The sequence below is a fragment of the Phocoena phocoena genome, chromosome 4 (genome assembly GCF_963924675.1).
Source record: "Phocoena phocoena chromosome 4, mPhoPho1.1, whole genome shotgun sequence".
Taxonomy (NCBI): Eukaryota; Metazoa; Chordata; class Mammalia; order Artiodactyla; family Phocoenidae; genus Phocoena; species Phocoena phocoena.
Genome location: NC_089222.1, coordinates 59,211,677 through 59,226,912, shown reverse-complemented (window position 1 = coordinate 59,226,912; position 15,236 = coordinate 59,211,677). Strand labels below are relative to the sequence as shown.

At 37.9% G+C, this 15,236-nt stretch overlaps 1 pseudogene; it reads left to right on the top strand.

The window, feature by feature from the left end:
- Positions 1–481: 481 nt before the first annotated feature.
- LOC136121976 (endothelial differentiation-related factor 1 pseudogene) lies at positions 482–14,077 on the top strand (annotated as a pseudogene).
- The last annotated feature ends 1,159 nt before the right edge of the window (positions 14,078–15,236 follow it).

The following is a 15,236-nucleotide window of genomic DNA, read 5'->3' as shown; positions in this document are numbered from 1 at the left end:
ACTTTATTTTATTTCATTTTTTTATTTCTTTCTTTTGTTGTGTCTCCCTTTTCTTCTGAGCCATGTGGCTGACAGGGGCTTGGTGCTCCAGGCGTGTGTTGGGCCTGTGCCTGTGCCTCTGAGGTGGGAGAGCTGAGTTTAGGACATTGGACCACCAGAACCTCCCGGCTGCATGTAATGTCAAACGACGAAAGCACTCCCAGAGATCTCCATCTCAATGCTAAGACCCAGCTCCACTCAATGACCAGCAAGCTATAGTGCTGGACATCCTGTGCCAAACAGCTAGCAAGACAGGAACACAACCTCACCCATCAGCAGAGAGGCTGCCTAAAATCATAATAAGGTCACAAACACAACAAAACACAGCACCAGACGCAGTCCTGCACAGCAGAAAGACAAGATCCAGCCTCATCCTCCAGAACACAGGCACCAGTCCCCTCCACCAGGAAGCCTACACAACCCACTGAACCAACCTTAGCCAATGGGGGCAGACATGAAAAAACAATGGGAACTGCGAACCTGCAGCCTGCGAAAAGGAGACCCCAAACACAGTAAGTTAAGCAAAATGAGAAGATAGAGAAACACACAGCAGATGAAGGAGCAAGGTAAAAACCCATCAGACCAAACAAATGAAGAGGAAATAGGCAGTCTACCTGAAAAAGAATTCAGAGTAATGATAGTAAAGATGATCCAAAACCTTGGAAACAGAATGGAGAAAATACAAGAAACGTTTAACACGCACCTAGAAGAACTAAACAGCTAACAAACAATGATGAACAACACAATAAATGAAATTAAATATTCTCTAGAAGGAATCAATAGCAGAATAACTGAGGCGGAAGAACGGGTAAGTGACCGGGAAGATAAAATTGTGGAAATAACTACTGCAGAGCCAAACAAAGAAAAAAGAATGAAATGAATTGGGGACAGTCTCAGAGACATCTGGGACAACATTAAATGCACCAACATTTGAATTATAGAGGTCCCATAAGAAGAGAAAAAGAGAAGGCCTGAAAAAATATTGGAAGAGATTATAGTTGAAAACTATAATTTTTCATTTCATGAAAACTATAATTTTCATTTTCATCCAAAATGAAAAGAAATAAGGAAACACAAAGTTTAAATGATCCATTAAACAAGATGGACTTAATTGATATTCATAGGACATTCTATCCAAAAACAACAGAATACACTTTCTTCTCAAGTGCTCATGGCACATTCTCCAGGATAGAACATATCTTGGGTCACAAATCAAGCTGTGGTAAATTTAAGAAAATTGAAATCATATCTAGTATCATTTCTGACCACAGCACTATGAGACTAGATATCAATTATGGGAAAAAATCTGTAAAAAATACAAACAAATGAAGGCTAAACAATACAGAACTTAATAACCAAGAGATCACTAAAGAAATCAAAGAGGCAATCAAAAAAAATACCTATAAACAAAGGACATTGAAAACATGACCACCCAAAACCTATGAGATACAGCAAAAGCAGTTCTAAGAGGGAAGTTTATAGCAATTCAATCCTACCTCAAGAAAGAAAAAACATCTCAAATAAACAACCTAAACTTACACCTAAAGCAATTAGGGAAAGAGGAACAAAACAACATCAAAGTTAGAAGGAAAGAAAAAATAAGGATCAGATCAGAAATAAATGAAAAAGAAATGAAGGAAACAGTAACAAAAACCAGTAAAACTAAAAGCTGGTTCTTTGAGAAGATAAACAAAATTGAGAAACCATTAGCTGACTAATCAAGAAAAAAATGGGGAAGACTGAAATCAATAGAATTAGAAATGAAAAAGGAGAACTGACACTGCAGAAATACAAAGGATCATGAGAGATTACTATAAGCAACTATATGCCAATAAAATGGACAACCTGGAAAGAATGGACAAATCCTTAGAAAAGCACAACCTTCTGAGACTGAACCAGGAAGAAATAGAAAATATAAACAGACCAATCACAAGGACTGAAATTGAGACTGTGAATAAAAATCTTCCAACACCTGGACTGAATGTCAATACTATGACATAGTATGAGTGTGTTTCGTGTTTGGTAATTGCAGTCACTGTTGCTTTTGTTGTGGTCATCCATTTACAATGCTTGGTGTCAGTTTACCTCTTGTAAAAATAAAATACAGTGTGTGTGTTAAAAAAAAAAAATCTTCCAACAAACAGAAGTCCAGGCCTAGATGGCTTCACAGGCGAATTCTATCAAACATTTAGAGAAGAGCAAACACCTATCCTTCTCAAACCCTTCCAAAATATAGCAGAGGGAGGAACACTCCCAAACTCATTCTGCGAGGCCACCATCGCCCTGATAACAAAACCAGACAAAGAAGTCACAAAGGAAGAAAACTGCAGGCCAATATCACTGATGAACATAGATGCAAAAATCCTCAACAAAATACTAGCAAAGAGAATCCATCATCACATTAAAAGGATCACAAACCATGATCAAGTGGGGTTTATCCCAGGAATGCAAGGATTCTGCAATATATGCAAATCAATCAATGTGATAAACTATAGTAATAAATTGAAGGAGAGAAACCATTTAATCATCTCAATAGATGCAGAAAAATCTTTCGAAAAAATTCAACACCGATTGATGATAAAAACCCTCCAGAAAGTAGGCATAGGGGGAACTTACCTCAACATAATAAAGGCCATATATTATACACTCACAGCCAACATTGTTCTCAGTGGTGAAAAACTGAAACCGTTTCCTCCAGGATCAGGAACAAGACAAAGTTGCCCGCTCTCACCACTATTATTCAACATAGCTGTGAAAGTTTTAGCCACAGCAATCGTAGAAGGAAAAGAAATAAAAGGAATCCAAATCAGAAAAGAAGAAGTAAAGCTGTCACTGTTTGCAGATGACATGATACTATACTTAGACAATCCTAAAGACACTCCCAGAAAACTACTAGAGCTAATCAATGAATTTGGTAAAGTAGCAGGATACAAAATTAATGCATAGAAATCTCTTGCATTCCTATACACTAATGATGAAAAATCTGCAAGAGAAATTAAGGAAACACTCCCATTTACCATTGCAATAAAAAGAATAAAATACCTAGGAATAAACCTACCTAAGCAGACAAAAGACCTGTATGCAGAAAATTATAAGACACTGATGAAAGAAATTAAAGATGATACAAACAGATGGAGAGATATACCATTTTCTTGGATTGGAAGAATCAGCACTGTGAAAATGGCTATACTACCCAAAGCAATCTACAGATTCTGTGCAATCCCTATCACACTACCAATGGCATTTTTAACAGAACTAGAACAAAAAATTTTAGTTTGTATGGAAACACAAAAGACCCCGAATAGCGAAGACAATGTTGAGAAAGAAAAAGGGAGCCAGAGGAATCAGGCTCCCAGACTTCAGACTATACTACAAGGCTACAGTAATCAAGACAGTATGGTACTGGCACAAAAACAGAAACATAGATCAATGGAAGAGTATAGAAAGCCCAGAGATAAACCCACGCACATATGTTCACCTTATTTTTGATAAAGGAGGCAAGAATATATAATGGATAAAAGACAGCCTCCTCAATAAATGGTGCTGGGAAAACTGGACAGCTACATGTAAAAGAATGAAATTAGAACACTCCCTAACACCATACACAACAATAAACTCAAAATGGATTAAAGACCTAAGTGTACGGCCAGACACTATAAAACTCTTAGAGGAAAACATAGGCAGAACACTCTATGACATAAATCACAACAAGATCCTTTGTGACCCATCTCCTAGAGAAATGGAAATAAAAACAAAAATAAATGGGATCAAATGAAACTGAAAAGCTTTTGCACAGCAAAGGAAACCATAAACAAGATGAAAAGACATCCCTCAGAATGGGAGAAAATATTTGCAAATGAAGCAACTGACAAAGGTTTAATCTCCAAAATTTACAAGCAGCTCATGCAGCTCAATAACAAAAAAAACAAACAACTCCATCTAAAAACGGGCAGAAGACCTAAATAGACATTTCTCCAAAGAAGACCTACAGATTGCCAACAAACACATGAAAGAATGCTCAGCATTACTAATCATTAGAGAAATGCAAATTAAAACTACAATGAGGTATCACCTCACACCAGTCAGAATGGTCATCATCAAAAAATCTACAAAGAATAAATGTTGGAGAGGGTGTGGAGAAAAGGTAACCCTCTTGCACTGTTGGTGGGAATGTAAAGTGATACAGCCACTATGGAGAACAGTATGGAGGTTCCTTAAAAAACTGAAAATAGAGCTACCATATGACCCAGCAATATACTGGGCATATCCCTGAGAAAACCATAATTCAAAAAGAGTCATGTACCACAATGTTCATTGCAGCTCTGTTTACAATAGCCAGGACATGGAAGCAACCTAAGTGTCCATCGACAGATGAATGGATAAAGAAGATGTGGCTCATATATACAATGGAATATTACTCAGCCATAAAAAGAAACTAAGTTGAGTTATTTTAATGAGGTGGATGGACCTAGAGACTGTCATACAGCGTGAAGTAAGTCAGAAAGAGAAAAACAAATACCATATGCTAACACATATATATGGAATCTAAAAAAAAAAAAAAGTGGTTTCGAAGAACCTAGGGACAGGACAGGAATAAAGACACAGACATAGAGAATGGACTTGAGGACACAGGGAGGGGGAAAGGTAAGCTGGGACGAAGTGAGAGAGTGGCATTGACATGTATACACTACCAAATGTAAAATAGCTAGTGGGAAGCAGCTGCATAGCACAGGGAGATCAGCTTGGTGTTTTGTGACCACGTTGAGGGGTGGATAGGGAGTGTGGGAGGGAGACACAAGAGGGAGTGGATATGGGGATATATGTATACGTATAGCTGATTCACCTTGTTATAAAGCAGAAACTAACACACCATTGTAAAGCAATTATACTCCAATAAAGATGTTAAAAAATAAAAAAAAGACCACCTTCAGAAATAATTGAGATTAAATAACTTTTCTGAAAACCATAGATTTAGAGGGTAACAATTTTGGACTGAACTTACTCTGTACTCTGATTCATTCAAAAGTTGATACCCATTCCTTCTTACCCCCAGATTATCAATTGAGATAATGTATTTCATTGTTTTGTGTGAGGTTAATCAGGCTTCAAATGTAGGTATTGTGATTGTTGCCTGATTGATTACTGAGACTGTTCTGATATTCTGCAAACACATTGATAGTTTAAAACTGTCAGATGAAATTATCAGTAGAATACAAAAGTACAATGTAGCGGTAAGTATTTTGTCATAGTATACCCTGGGCTATAACCTTTGGTATAAACTTTTCACTCCTGCTTTGTTTGCCACATGTTAAATATGACTGAATGTTTAGATTCGATCTGTATAGCTAGAATACCTAGTGAGGGTTCATACTGTTGCTGAGAGTCCAGAGTCTGATAGTGTTGGGGCATGGCAACTAATAACAATGAGTCATCAAGTAAGGAAGTCATTTTCTTTTCAATTTTCTTTCAGTATATTTGGATTACATGAAAAAGGGGATCTGATGTTTGTGCTATTTTTCCTTAACATCTCCTTAATACTTGATAGTCCCCCTTTTTATGAAGGAAAGGTCAAATTCAGGCTCACATCTTTCAGTAGGAAGCTTTATTTCATGAGTTCTTTTTGTAAGATAGCTCTGGTTTTGTTTATTTTCATCATTATCTTTTATTTATGGCAACCGATTCTGGTTTTCCAGGTTGTAATATGTTATTTATTTTTATAATAAATTTATTTTAGTAAAATAAAGGTCAGTCGATTTAAAGACATACTAAGTAAATAATAGCTCACATAGTACCTAGTTATGGCAAAAAATCATCAAGATAGTTTACAAATGACAAAGTGTATGAAATTATAGTTTATTCCAACTGCCTCAATTTACAAATACAAGTCTGAAGTGAAAGGTTAGTTTGAGGCAAAAAATAAAACTAGTAGTGGTATCCTCTGTCTTTGTTGTCTCCATCACACCAACCTCCCTCCCCAAGTTCTGAAGCTCTTTTCCTCCTTTTCCATTCTTTTCTCTCTAATACTTTCTTTTATACTGACCAGCTATTTCTTTTACTGAAATTTAGGTGATTCACTTGTATCTGTTGTATCCGATTCACAGTGTTGGCAGGTACATGTTAACTCGATTGCCAAGAAGCTTCCCCATCATTTAAACCACAGAAAGGTTTACATTCAACTGAAATCCAGATGTTCATAACTGAAGATATTTTTATTTTATTGACATAAAAGTTTATAATACTATTTTTTATATTGACAAATTCAAAACAGTAGTTATGCTTGATTTTAAGGAACTCAACTAAGTTGGCAACATTATTTACATCAAGAGTGGTAGTAGCCTGAGTTAAATGCTATGAACATAAATGCAGTTTAATTAATTAATTAATGTTTATTAAATGCCAACTATTTGCCAGTCACTGTGCTCAGCATTGAAGATACGAGACAAATTTAATATCCGAATAGCTATAATTTACTGGGCATGTTTAATTTATTATGCCATTTGCCTCTTACACCAACCCTCTAAGATAGAATACTGTTATCCCTATTTTATAGGTGAAGGAACTGGGGTTCACAGAGTTTAGATAACTCATCCAGTGGCACACAGGTAGCAAGTGCCAGGGTCAGAGTTTTAATTTGTTTGAGGCTAATCCTCATGTTCTTTACATTCATGTTTTACCTGTCTGAGTCCCAAATTCTAGTAGCTTATAATTTAACAAGGTGTATATGTGGTTTCTGCCCTCAAAAAACTAACAGGCTGTTTGCAAAGGGAAAAACCTGAAATATAAAAAAGGAAGAATAATAATTTGGAATATTCCAAATACCAAATGAATATAATATACATGGCCAGTGTTTGAAACTGCATTGAGGGTGAACACATTGGAAGAGTTCTCCTGCCTCAACCAGAAAGGAAGTCTAGGGTTCAAAGAAGCAAAGATGATTTGAAAAGGTGTTTAAAGCAGAACAATGAGAATGTGTAAAGGAATAGAAGATTAGAAGAGAGAAGCCAGGGAATGTTAAACAGTCCACTATAGTTAGAGCAGAAGGTATACATTAATAAGCAGAGGGACAAGAATAGAAAGGTTGACTGGGGCTAGGTCAAGAAGAGTTAGAATGCCAGGCTTTGGGTTTTGTTCTAGAGGTAAGAGATCCACTGAAGGCTCTTGAACAGGGGGAATGTGTGAGGATCATGCTTTAAGAAGATCCATCTTTCAAGAGCATGCAGGTTAAGTCAGGAGGGGAGAGGAGTGAGGAAACCACAGCCATGGAACTGCAGTAGCTTGAAGATGAAAGTTTGTATTGAGAGGTAGCTATGGAACCAAAAAAGATAGGACACCTCTAACCATTCAGTGATCACCTAGAGATTATACATCCAGGGTCCCCTCCAGGTTCTGGATTTCTAGATCTCCTCTTTAGAAGAAGGCCATGATAAGGAGATTAGGGAGGAGGTGAGTAAAATTCCCACCAAGTTAAGAATACAAGAGGAAAGAAAATAAAATATCGTAAGATGATGTAACTCAGGGATAAGTAAGACACCAATGCAGGTGACCCTAAAGGCAATACTTTAGAGAACTAGCAGGTGGGGATGGAAAACCCTTGCAGTCAGATAAAGCCATATAGGCATGGACTACACAAAGAGGAATGAATATGCATATATGTATATATGAGTATATATATAATATATATATGTGTGTGTGTATATATATGTGTGTGTATATATATATATATATATATATATATATATATATGGCAAACAATGATTATTCAGTAACTTTCTGAAGGTCTTGCTGAAACCAAGACTGAGGAAAAATATCATTTCAGATCTTTGGAATTCTGCTTCAACAAGGTATTATCTGGAGTGTGTTTGCTGCATATTGCCAGGAAAGTATTATATGGTTTGAAATAGCTGCCTGTTCTGACACGTAACTGCTGTGTAGTAATTTTCAGTCCTGTATATTTTGTGTTTGCCTTATTATATGACTGTCCATTTATGAAGCATAATTAGGACCTAGTAAGCTATAAATAAGGTAGAGTTTACTTTCTGGCAAATTCTTTAATGTGACTGATTACCCTTGGCACAAAAACTACAGTTGCAAGAGCTTCTTAAATAAAAACTGCATAATGATCTTTCCATCTGTCAAACTCACATAATTAAAGGCATCAGCAGTGCATAGAATTAGCACTTAAGGTTTTGTTCACAGGTTTGGATAGCATCCATCATCAGTTTGACAGATGGAATTGTTTTTTCTTTATTTCTCAATTTTGCTCTTGTTTCTGTGGCTACATAAGTCCCTACTGAGGGCCCATTGGAAGACTAAGAAACAGGGACCTGAGATAATTGACTACAGGCAGAATCCGTTATCTTGTTCATTATTTATCACCAGACGTAAGCTGAGACTCTGTGTGCCATTAGAGGGGATCAGTCTGCCCTGTTATCCCCTTGGCATGGGAGAAAGCTATTATAAGGGCACACAAGGACACTTGGCATTCTCTAAGATGAAAAGAGGAAAAGGTGAATTATTTGCTTCTTGGTGGCATTTTCTGAGCATCTGCTATATACTTGACTCTTAGAGTCACTACAAGAATTACAGATGCCATCACTTTCACCTGCATATTCTAGCTCTAGTTGTCAAATTAAATAATAACAATAGCCAACATTATGACTGCCATGTCACAGGCACAATCCTCAAGCATTTTTGCATTTTACAGATGCAAAAGAGACAGCTAAAATCTTGCCCAAAGTCACATACTTAGTAACAGAACCAAAATTTGACTCTCTACTCAAAATAGTCTACATAAATAGAAAAATATGGTTAAGTAGTTGGCAGAGAGATTTTTTCTTTCCCATACATGGAAGAATGTCCATAAGGAAAAGAGAATAGAAAATTAATAAATACATTATTCAACTCAAGGTATAAATACAGGCAATCTTCAAATCAGTAGAGGATTATGTCCTAAAAATGTATTTGTAAATTAACTGTTTGGCATTTATTCATAAAATCATATGATGTCTGGGACTTGTTTCAAAATAGTGGGAGGGGGTGAGGATGAAGTAGTATCAGTTATCAGTTAATATTGTTGAATCTGGGTGATGAGTACATGAAGGTTTATAATACTATTCTCTCCACGTTTGTATATGTTTAAAATTTTTCATAATAAAAAGTTTTTAAAAAGAAACTGATGAAAGCCTAGCAGCTCCTCTATGGAGAAATGTACAAATACATATATGTAAATGCATATATGAAACATTACACACAAAATTCCCAAGGACCTTTGTTGCAGTGTCAAACACTGACTTTATACAATCTGTCTCAAATTGTAAGAACTCACTCAGATGGCTATCACATTGCAAGAACTGTTTTGAGAGGTAAAATAGTTTCTAAGTTCCCTTTTATCTCTGAGTCCATGAATATCTGCTAGGTGCTTGTATTATTCTGGGTTCTCCAGAAAAACAGAACCAATATTTTATTTGTAAAATATTTACATAATATATGATAATAGGATAGATAGATAAATAGAGATTTATTGTAAGGAATTGGCTGGAGACCAAGTGGAGATAATGGTATAAGTTCCAGCCCATGTCCAAGTCTGAAGGCAGGAGAAGAATAATGTCCCAACTCTATCAATCAGAGAGCAAATACTATTACTTCACCTTTTGTTCTCTGTTCAGGCCCTCAATGGATTGAATGATGCCAACCCACATTGCAGAAGGCAATCTGCTTTACTCTGTCTACCAACTCAAATGTCAGTTTCATTCAGGAGCAGCCTCACAGGCAGATCCAGAATAACCAATAACTTCTATTTTCTCTAGCATGTCTTATGCTATGTCATTAGCAAAAAATGGCAATGATGAGAGGAGGGGATGGGAGGTCAGAGAAGAATAGAGAAGGTATGAACTGGTAGTTACTGTGGATGGAAGATCAAGTTTATTGGAAGAAGAGATTTCTGGGCAGTGTCAAGGACTCAGGTGAGGCAAACGAACAATATGAGTCTGCCTGGCGGTGTAGTTTTTCTCTGCCATCTACTTAGTTGCTCTGGTGAAGGCTCAGCAGAGATGAGTGATGGGTTCGTTCAGGATGGGGTTTTTTCAGGGAGATGTGTTGCAGAGGTTAGGGTCAGGGACTAATTGTGATATTTGACTGCAGAATCCAAGCTAGATAACCATGGAAGTGAAGGAAGGTAGAGAATAATGGCTATAAAGGAAGTGGAGAAATCAATGAATTAGAAGTAGGAAATCTGTTTAGTGATATTGTATTTTCTCAGCTATTGGACACCCAGAAGCACCTGCTTTATCCACAGACAGTAAGCTCTAAAACGGACCGTAGTGCCATCTTAACTATAGAGATGAATATATCTTCCCAGAAAGGTTATTCCACCCCAAACCCATTAATCCAGAGGCTAAAAAACATTCCCATTGTCTCCTGAAACAGCATCCAGATAGGAAAATTCAAATCACTTTGCTGTTTTGGTGAGCATACTGATGACTCCTAGACCTAACTTCCTACTTCCACCCTGCTCTTCATGCCTCATTACTAATCATTTAAAATGGTGTCCAGAATAGCTCGAAAGGACTACCTTTAGTTATCATAGATTTGGGAGAGGAGGTTGGTGCTGAGAAACGTGGTTTGTGCTAAGTAGGACTAAAGATCTAAATGTCAAATGCTAACAGAAATTCACCGAAGGATCTGCTTTAAAAATGGTGGAATTCATTATTTTCAGAATCTTAATTACTCATTATTTAAACTTTCTGGATTCTCTCTGCATCAAAAACACATGCAAGATTTATTCTGCACAAGTATGTCAAGTAATGCTTTCTGACCAAACCAAGCAGGCTTGATTTAATGACTGTAGGGATGGGCCTAGTCCCAACTGCATTAATTGGTAAAATATTTATGACCCATAGTATTATAATGTATGTGCAAACATAAGTGAGATGTTGAGTGACCCAGATATCACCGAGAGTGCCTTGTCTGGGATTGGATTAATTCTGCTAGACCTCATTCTCTGATACTGTTTGGTGCTGAGGACAACTGAACAGAAACTCCAGAGAAGGGACAAGAAAGAAAAAGCTGGGAAGACCCCCTCAAGCCTGTATGCCTAAAATCTACACTTAGCAGCTCACCTTCATGCAAATATGAAAAGGATATCAATTTGCGTCTTGCCTACTATGTGTCAGGTTCTTTTATGTCCATCATTCTCTTATAACAATAACATTGCATGGTAGATGTTTGCCAATTAGAAAACCAAGCTTAGCGAGGATAAATGACTTGCCCAAAGTCATATGCTCAGTAGGAGGCAAGCCATGGTTCCAACTTAGGTTTGTCTGGTTCTTGAAGCTCTGCCCCAATCCCTGTGCTTCTTTGAGAACACCCCTTTCCCTATTGTCATATCTGTTCTTCCGTCCACCCCGTGGTGCTTTGCATCTCCTTTAAGGCTGTTTGTCACATTCCTTGTACCTGTTTTCACCTTGATAAAAATGTTGGAAGGGGCAGGAGACAGCACATGTTCAAAATTGTCCACGTAATCCCCTTTGTCTCTCTTGAGAAAATGGCCTCAAGAGAATGGAGTAGATCATATTCAATTCATTTATTTTGTTCATGATGGCTTCACCAGTTCCACTGCAAAAGAAAAAGGACATGAGGAACTGACAGATTAGCTAATAATCCTGATTATTAATTTATTTGAATTTATTTTATTATAACAATAAATTCAAAATATTTGACTTGTGATCATCACTTAAAAATATTTAAGGGGCTTCCCTGGTGGTGTAGTGGTTGAGAATCCGCCTGCTGATGCAGGGGACACGGGCTCATGCCCTGGTCCGGGAAGATCCCACATACCATGGAGCGGCTGGGCCCATGAGCCATGGCTGAGCCTGCGCGTCCGGAGCCTGTGCTCCGCAACGGGAGAGGCCACAACAGTGAAAGGCCCACATACGGCAAAAAAAAAAAAAAAAAAAAAATTAAGAATGAGTAAGATAATATACACTAAAAACTGTGGAGTGTTTGTAAGAAAAGTAGTGAACAAAATCCAATAGTAGCTTTATTAACAACATCCAGCATTGTTCTAACATATTTACTTTTCATAGTCAACACACAAATGTACGTGGAATCCCTCTTTCTGGAGTAGTTTTTGAAATAGTAGAAAGAATAAGAATTTAGGTGTCAGACAGATTGGTGTCAACATTTCCTAGTATTGTGACTTTGGGCAAGTTATTTAAACCTCTTTAAGTCTGGGAGTCTTTATCTGTAAAGATGAGAAAAGATCGAAATGGGGCAGAGTGGAAGCTAAGAGTAACATGAGGCAAAACGTGACAGGGGAAATGGATTTTGACAAAGGATCTACTAGAATGGAGAGGTGGAGAGCAGAATCTGAAGAATACTCCTTCACCTGTTAACTGGAAATGTATACCTGTATGATTTGGATGACATTTAGGAACTAGAAGAGATAAATTTTGTCTGTGGTTTTACTATGGCTTTTTGCCTTTAAGCAGTTTTAGTTTTAGATAAATGGTCATATACTATCGGAAAGCAACAGGGTGAAACAGAGGTGACTTAAGGATAGACAATCAATTTAAGCGAAACATTCATATAAGCAAAACAAAAAATTATCTTACAAAAATATATCTGCATAATGTATCTCTCACAATTACTCTGTGATCAAATTAATTGGATTTTTTCTTTATACAAAAGCCTATAATTTTTTAAAATCCAGTTTGCCAAATTCTAATGATTTTTTAAAATTCACCAGAGATATTATCTTTTTCAGGCAGAATAATGGTTTAATCAAACCATCTCTAATTTCTTTGATCTATTAATGAGTCCAAAAATGAGAAAATGAAATAGAGGTTCATCTATTTCAGCGTTGATTAAATAGAACAAAAAGTTTAAAATTATGTTATTGGACATACTGTTCAAATAGTTTCCCAGACAGATGATTTTTTCATATTCTCTTGCCAAAATATGGATGCTGCAAGTGTTTCTTTGAATGGTAGCATGGCAGCAAATATTATTAAGGCAGTGTTTTTTAAATGAGAAGCTAATAATCATATTAATAATAAATTGGAAAATACTCTTCCCACTCTATCTGCCATTGTCCTTGCCCCCTTTTTATTGGGATATCTTGCATAAATACATTACCTAGAGCTCCAGGTGCAGGTAAACAGATGTCTCCAAAGTAACATGAAAAAAAAAAAAGAAAGCCTTACCATTATTTGTGGCTGTTGGGACAAAAATGCAATAATATGCTATATTTTTAATGGATCAGCTTGTGTCAGCTTGGATATTGGCATGGAGACTATTGTTTTTCTGACCAAAGGAGTCCAATAATGTGAAATTTAATACATTTGATCAAACCCTTGACAATCCTATGCACAAAAATTAAAAAATAAAATGCCATTACACAATACCGGCACCTATGCACATAAAGAAAAACGACAAAAACAACTTTGTGCGACCTAAGGCATTCTGAAATTTTAAAAAAGCTTCATTCTAGGAAGCGGCCGAGCGACAAGGGGACGTAGTGTCGCCGGGTCTCCAGCAGCTGCCCAAGAGCCGCCTGACGGACCACCTGCCCAGTCTGCCCCGCCTGCCCCGCCACGGGTGAGAGTGACTGGGACACGCGACGGTGCTGCGCAAAAAGGGCCCCACGGTCGCCCAGGCCAAGTCCAAGCAGGCCATCTTAGCAGTTCAGAGACGAGGAGAGGATGTGGAGACTTCCAAGAAATGGGCCGCCGGCCAGAACAAACAGCATTCGATCACCAAGAACACAGCCAAGCTGGACCAGGAGACTGAGGAGCTGTACCACGACCGGGTGACCCTGGAGGTGGGCAAGGTGATCCCGCAGGGCCGGCAGAGCAAAGGGCTGATGCAGAAGGGCCAGGCGACGAAAATCAACGAAAAGCCACAGGTCATCGCGCACTATGAGGGTGGCCGGGCCATTCCTAAGAACCAGGTTGTGGGCAAGATCGAGAGAGCCATCGGCCTTAAGCTCTGGGGGAAAGCCATTGGGAAGCCGATCGCGAAGGGGCCGAGGGCGAAATGAACACAAAACCTCGAAATCAGTGCATTCCGGCTGATCTTGTCTGCCTGGTTCCCCTTGACCACCAGCGCCAGCGTGGGTCTCTGCACGCGGCCACGCGGAACACAGGACGGTAGCCCTGCCCGGGAACCCCCTCTACCAGTACGTGCTGTCAAACTCACAAACAAAACCTTGCAAGGTGTTTGCTTCTCCTGATTATTTTCCTCCCTGTCCCAGTCCTTCACGTGGGGTGCAGAACGCTGCCTTCCTCTCCCCCGGGGTCTGCCCCGTCATGGGTGTGGCTCCAGGGAGCTCGGAGGGGGACCACCTCGCACAGGGTGGGCAGCCACCGTCTGGGAGAGGAGCTGCATCTTCATCCTGGCTCGTAAAGAAGCTAATAAACATTTGTTGCCCTTATAAATAAATAAATAAATAGCTTCATTCTAATTTTAGCAAATCAGCATACTTTGTTTACTCTTAGACAAAAGCTAGAACAGAAAAATGATTCAAATAAAAATGTTATATCAGAAACTAGAGGAATAAGAGCAAGATTTATAGCACATATTTCAAAGTAAGGAGATTATAAAAATCTAAAACAATGCATGATTCATGACAAATCTTGGCATATTTGAAATGTCTTTGAATATTAATTGGGTACCACATAGAAGAAGTTTCTATAAATTCTGTCCTATGATGAACCTATGGAGAACCTTTTATATTTATATAATAATTGAGAAGTGCTAAAAAAACTGAATTGAAAAGTTGGGAGTACCTCATAAGAATGATTTTTGAATCATAAGTACATTTTTTAGATTTTGGAAAAGTGGGAAGGGTTGTATGTTAATGATGATTACAAACTGTTGATATGAGGCTTAAAATTGCCTTAACAAATGTCATCATTTATCATTTAATGATATCCACAACATAGATGCACCAGTCGTGTTGCCACACAAAATCCGTGGACCATAAGTAATCTCTCTTAGAAGGCTATTCCAGTCTTCAAATCTCTATGTGGTCACTAAATGTTTTGAGATGGAGTTGCCCCATAGCCCATTGGTACATTTATTTTAAACTCTACGGGCAAGCAGTAGTTAACTATGCAAGTCATGCAATGACTAGACTGTAGCAAGAAAGTTGCCTACAGCAAATAGAATATTTCTTTCTGGAAATATAACTTGTGTAA